Raw genomic sequence first — 6530 nt, 5'->3', positions numbered from 1 at the left:
GAGAGGAAGGGGCAGAAATGGCAGTAGAAGGGAGGAAGGATGAACAGCAGGATGGAAGAGTCACCACAGCCCAGCCGACCCCATAAGGTACAGTATAAAGACCCTTGTTAACGAGAGGAAAAAAATCAATGAAATTACAAGGAAATTAGTGATGAGAACATAATACAGAAAGATTATTGTTATGTGGATTATTATGACCTCTGCTGGGACGTGCAGGCCTATATAATTTAATAATCACACCACTGCCTTCACACACACTCGGACCTACATATAACTAACTAATGAATGAACTAATTGATTAACTACGTGTGATGACTGCTTACTAACTAATGACTCAATAAACTAATTAACTAATGAATGAACTACTAAACTAACTAATAAATGAACTTATTGATTAACTACGTGCTATGACTGCTTAATAACTAATAACTCAATAAACTAATTAACCAATGGATGAACTAACTAACTAGCTAACTGACTAACAGGAGGCTACCGTAACTCAATACAAGCTTAGGTTAGTATTCACAGATGTTTCCGCTCCTCTCATCAACTGTTTCCAAAGGCCGAGAAGATGAGTGAAGTTCTACTGAGTGTTATTGTAAGTTCATGGTAGAGAAAAACGGTCACACTACCACCAGGGTCATTAAGTTAGCCCTGGAAATGCCCTAAACTCCTACGAAAACCATGTCAAATGTGTGTTTCTGAGGTTCACGGTTCAGAAGAATGGTCACACTATCACCAGGGTCATTAAATTAGCCCTGGAAATGCCCTAAACTCCTACGAAAACCATGTCAAATGTTTGTTACTTAGGTTCATGGTACAGAAGAAGGGTCAAACTACCACCAGGGTCATAAAACTACCACTGAAAGTAACCAGAAATCTTATGAAAGCCGTGTCAAATGCTTGTTTTTTGAGTAAACTGCCCTGGCCAAAAAATTTCCACTTATCCCCAGACTGAAATGAACGTGGAGCCTCCGAGCCTTTGGCCTAAACCTTTTTGGTGTGACCAGCGATAGTCTCAGTATCCTCGGTGTTGTTCGTTTAGGCAAAACACTTACATCACACGTTTGGAGTTTTATGTGTTCACTGCCGTCTGAGTCCTTTAGGATTGGTCCAACCTGCCATACAATAAGGTGGTTACAAGGGAGATCTTTTAAGGCCATGGATAAACCTGTGCGCCTTGATTCTCCCCTGGGCAAAAGCTCTTTCCATGGTATCTGTGTCTGCCAGCGACACCACACCATTCCAAGATAACACAATGAAGCAAATTCAGGTTTACAGGGGAGGGAAAAGTGTCGGTGTGATAGTAGGGAGTCACGAAAACCCTCAGTGAACCACAATGCACAGTCCCATACACATAGCTGGGCGTTATCAAGATGAGTTATCGCGATACTTTATCGCTGATAACAAAATCGGGTTATCGACCTTCCGCTACTTATTTAAATATATATCGGTATCTTCGTTACTTTTGTAACCAAACTAGCGATAATCGCTACTTTTTCCGCCTCTCAGAAAAAAAATCATGTCTTCCTACTGCGCATGCGTGACCCGGTGTTGTATGAAAAATCTTCGGGGTATGAAATATCTTCGGTGAAGATATTTCATACTTAGATCATCAACATTAAAATACTCGGTTATTTTTTTGTTACTCAAAAATCAATATATCAAAGACAAAAATAATTTAGCTTTGCCCAAATAATGATTATTCACTGCCTCAAATTTGATATTCCATATTCGTTTGTGAGCATGCCATGGTATTGAAGGCACCTTGTGTTGTGTTATTTGGTGTCCCATCGTCAAAAGCTGGCGCTTTTGTTTACAAACACTGGTCTCTCATGAACCGCACATGCTCTGACCAGTAAGCGTAGAACTGTACAGTCTCACAAAGCTTTTTAACTCATTAAGAGTTGCTGGAAAGCTGAATCAGACATACAGTACCACCATCCTCGCTGTTTCTAAAACGACACTCTGTACATCTAAATACAACTTGTACAGAGTGTCGTTCTAGAAACAGCGAGGATGGTGGTAGTGGTTCTGTATGTCCAATTCAGCCTTCCAGCAACTTTTAATTACGGTTAAAAAGCTTTGTGAGACTGTACAGGCTTGCTGGTCTGAGCATGCGCAGTTCACGAGAGACCAGTGTTTGTAAACAAAAGCGCCAGCTTTTGACGGTGGGGACGCCAAATAACAACACCGGTTCAGGCGTTTCTAGTATTACCGTCCGTGTCAACGTGTGGTTTTCAGGTTTTGTCAGTTTTCAAAAATACAGATAATGAAATTTTGAATTCATCTATGTTTTTCTATCTGAAATACCAATATAGTATCATTTTCACCTATCGGACTTATCGCTAGCTAGTATCGGAATTGTGGATTTATATCGGGTATCAGTTATCGGTTATCGCCTATATTTGTGTCTCCAGTTAACGAATATCGATTATCACCGATAAGGTTTTTCATTATCAGTTATCGGTTATCGGGAATAAGGTTTTATGTTATCGTGCCCAGCTATGCCCATACATATCAGTCCCTAATGCCACCGTGGGTTGCGACGTCTGCCTGGAAGGGCCTACAGTCAAACCATTTCAAATAGTTCATTTGGGCATTGACTTCCTTGGGTCCTTTCCTCCCTCTGCTCTGCCACACAGTCCCAACACCTATTTTTCCCTCTCATATGTTACCTATAGATAACATAGGAGAGGAAGGGAATCTGAATCAAACGCCCAAAAGGACTATTTGAAATGGTTATACTATAGTTGTTTCATCCTTATTCTCTACCATGAACTAAAAACACACATTTGGCAAGGCTTTCATGGGGGTTTTGTTTATTTCCAGGGGTAGTTGTGTGACCCTGGTGGTAGTCTGATCCTTCCTCTGTATCATGAACCTGAAAACACAGATTTGGTAAGGCTTTCGTGGGAGTTTTGAACATTTCCAGGGGTAGTTTTGTGACCCTGGTGCTAGTTTGACCCTTCTTCAGTAGCATGAACCTAAAGAACACTCACTGGAACCTGACTGATTCCCTCTTTGACCTTTAGAAATAGCTGATGTGAGAAGCGAAAGAGTATACCAGCCTAATTCATGATGAAATTAGTGTCAATGCAAACCCCACAAGACTGGCGCAAAGTCATCATTATCTTTAATGGTGAAGGCCTCAGTTATCGCCAAATAGCACAGCCAATTGGTGTGTCCATCTCTAACATAGCACGATGAATGGGTCTGCAGATATGTGGCCACAGGCTCCACTAGTGACAGGCCTCAAAGCAGACTTAACAGTGTAATTACCATAGGGGTGCATGCACTCATTACCAAATAAATACTTCCCATCCTCATATATTGTATATATGTAACCATAATGATGCAGTATGTGGTTTACGTATTAATTCTGGCATATAATTCTGTATACTTTTACTGGCAATTATGCTTCTAAACTACCACCTGGCACTATCATTCCCTCAACTGAATAAGAATGAGGTCAGCCACAGCATTTAAACTGCCTGACAATGGTCCCCAAGCACACACACATTCATCATGGCTTTAGTAGGAGTTGTGGGCTTTTCCATGGGTGGTATCTTGACCCTGGTGGGAGTCTGACAAGACTCTGTACCATTAACTCAAGAATTGCTCCTGAGAACACATTTTGCCTTTTTTTGGCATTTAAGAATAACTGATGTGAGAGTCGGAAGAGTCCAAGAATAGCGATCAATGTCCTGAGTGGAGTGGCTTACATAATAATTGTATCCACACCACAGTCTCATAATGATTGTCAATAATTTATGTAATGCATTGATGACCTATTGTCAGTGACTCAGAACTGAGTTAGTTAGCACCAGAATGGCATCTTGCATATGAACAACCACCCTTGTGGTGAAGAATTATCACCCCAACCAATTATTATAGTACGCTTACGTCAACGATATATTTCCAGCACAGAATATGAGCAATGCATTATCTAGATCAAGCGTCAAGGCTCATCAGTGCACATGTGATCCTGAGTCACTGGCACCTCACTCCTTCATTGAGTATGAGTACACAGGGCTAACACGTTCTACACAGGGAGAAGTGTCTCACAATTGTTGGTCTGTGTATCTCAGAATGGCTGGGATGCTTACAGTGTTGGAGAAGTTTTTGGTGAGTGTATCTAAGGGAGCTTCACCCTGCCTGCCTGTTTGAGGTGGCCATGTCTACCTGGTGGTCCCAGTGTGGTGCTGAGTCTCTCCCCTGATTTGGTTTGTCCCATCCTGATCTGCACATGGCAGAAGCCAAATTTTAACTATGACTGAGTAACTAAGTGTGAAGAAGTATCAAGGAGGACCTAAAAAGCGATGCAAAGTGGAACAAATCAAAAGAATAAGCGGAGGGATTGTTGACATTCTAGTTATATACATACATACATACATACGTCATCACTTACTTTGATAAAAATATAAATAACATTGTAAACAAAGCCCGGACAAACCAAATCAGGTGGATGAGGCTTAACGCCATACCAGGGCACAGCTACATGGCCAGCAGCTGTGCCTTTGCTATCTATTAACCCGGTAGCAGCAACGGGACAAATTTGTGGCTTTACCACGTACCAGCGATGGGCCAAATTTTTGCCATGATATAAATCCCCCTAAATAGATGATGCGTAAACTGATCACAAATGCATTGACACATATTATGAAATGGTTTGTGTGAGTGATGATTTTTTCTCATTATTCTCGCTTAGAGGGAGCGGCCTTTAGGAACCATGATCCCCGCAGCTACCACCGGGTTAATGCCCTAGCCACACCACACCACCCATCAGATCCAGCCATGCTAAACACCACACCCCACATCAGACCTGCCACACCCAGCCACACCACACCCCATATCTACACCACCCAGCCAAGCCACACCACACCCCATATCAGACCGTGATAAACCACACCACACTGCATATCACACCCAGCCACACCACACCCCATATCTACACCACCCAGTCAAGCCACACCACACCCCATATCAGACCGTGATAAACCACACCACACTGCATATCACACCCAGCCACACCACACCCCATATCAGACCGTGATAAACCACACCACACTGCATCACACCCAGCCACACCACACCCCATATCTACACCACCCAGTCAGGCCACACCACACCCCATATCAGACCGTGATAAACCACACCACACTGCATCACACCCAGCCACACCACACCCCATATCTACACCACCCCGCCAAGCCACACCACACTGCATATCACACCCAGCCACACCACACCCCATATCTACACCACCCAGTCAAGCCACACCACACCCCATATCAGACCATGATAAATCACACCCAGCCACACCACACCCCAAATCTACACCATGATAACACCACACCCCATATCAGACCATGATAAACCACACCCAGCCACACCACACCCCATATCTACACCACCCAGTCAAGCCACACCACACCCCATATCAGACCATGATAAATCACACCCAGCCACACCACACCCCATATCAGACCATGATAAATCACACCCAGCCACACCACACCCCATATCTACACCACCCAGTCAAGCCACACCACACCCCATATCAGACCATGATAAATCACACCCAGCCACACCACACCCCATATCTACACCACCCAGTCAGGCCACACCACACCCCATATCAGACCGTGATAAACCACACCACACTGCATCACACCCAGCCACACCACACCCCATATCTACACCACCCAGTCAAGCCACACCACACCCCATATCAGATCATGATGAGCCACACCACACCAGCAACATCACACCACACCTCATAATAGATCCTAGCACACCACACATCACACCACATCCCCCATCACAGCCAAGAACATCAAACCACATAGCGCACCCAGCCACACCAGAGCCCACATACCATCCGGCCACACCCTTCACACCATGTTACACTAAACGTCACAGCTATATTAATACCCTATATCACTTGGCACTTACATATAGCAGTCAGTGACACTCTATTGCATTAGTCTTCCATTATGAACCATCTTGGTTGAGTAGATTATCTCACTATATACAAAAACTATGGTTAGTCTACTCCTGAAAACCTTCTCTCTCTCACACACACACACACACACACACACACACACACACACACACACACACACAATCCTCTAGGGCAGGGGTTGGCAAGCTTCACAGTGCCAGGCAGGGCCAGAGACAGCTTCTAGGTGCACTGGAGTGCCAAGGAGAACCCAAAAGTGACTGTACAAAAACTTTATAGATAATTATCAGGCACACAGTGGCTAGATTACAAGAAATTTATTAAAAACCATGCACATCAGAGTGCAGACAACAGTTTTATCATATTAGTGGGATGGTTGGTGCCACGGAGAAGTGACTCAATGTCTGGATTGACTGATGAGGTGGTCACTCAGCTGGGAGTGTATGTGAGACTTTGTATATTTCATTTTTGAAAAGAGTTGTTCACAACATTACCAAACATGGCAACGATGCGTTTTACATGCTTAATGTATTTGAGAGAAGGGAGTTCAAGTTCACGGAAGAAG

The 6530-nt window shown here is 43.7% G+C and overlaps 1 long non-coding RNA gene across 1 annotated transcript in view; it reads right to left on the bottom strand.

Annotated features, from left to right (window-relative positions):
- Positions 1 to 6530, bottom strand: part of LOC126991046 (uncharacterized) — a 28707-nt gene that overhangs the window by 1050 nt on the left and 21127 nt on the right. The gene's annotated exons all lie outside the window — the stretch shown is intronic.

The sequence above is a fragment of the Eriocheir sinensis genome, unplaced genomic scaffold (assembly GCF_024679095.1).
Source record: "Eriocheir sinensis breed Jianghai 21 unplaced genomic scaffold, ASM2467909v1 Scaffold232, whole genome shotgun sequence".
In the NCBI taxonomy this organism is placed as follows: Eukaryota; Metazoa; Arthropoda; class Malacostraca; order Decapoda; family Varunidae; genus Eriocheir; species Eriocheir sinensis.
Note: the sequence above shows the minus strand (reverse complement) of the source record. Positions and strands in the feature narration are given on the sequence as shown.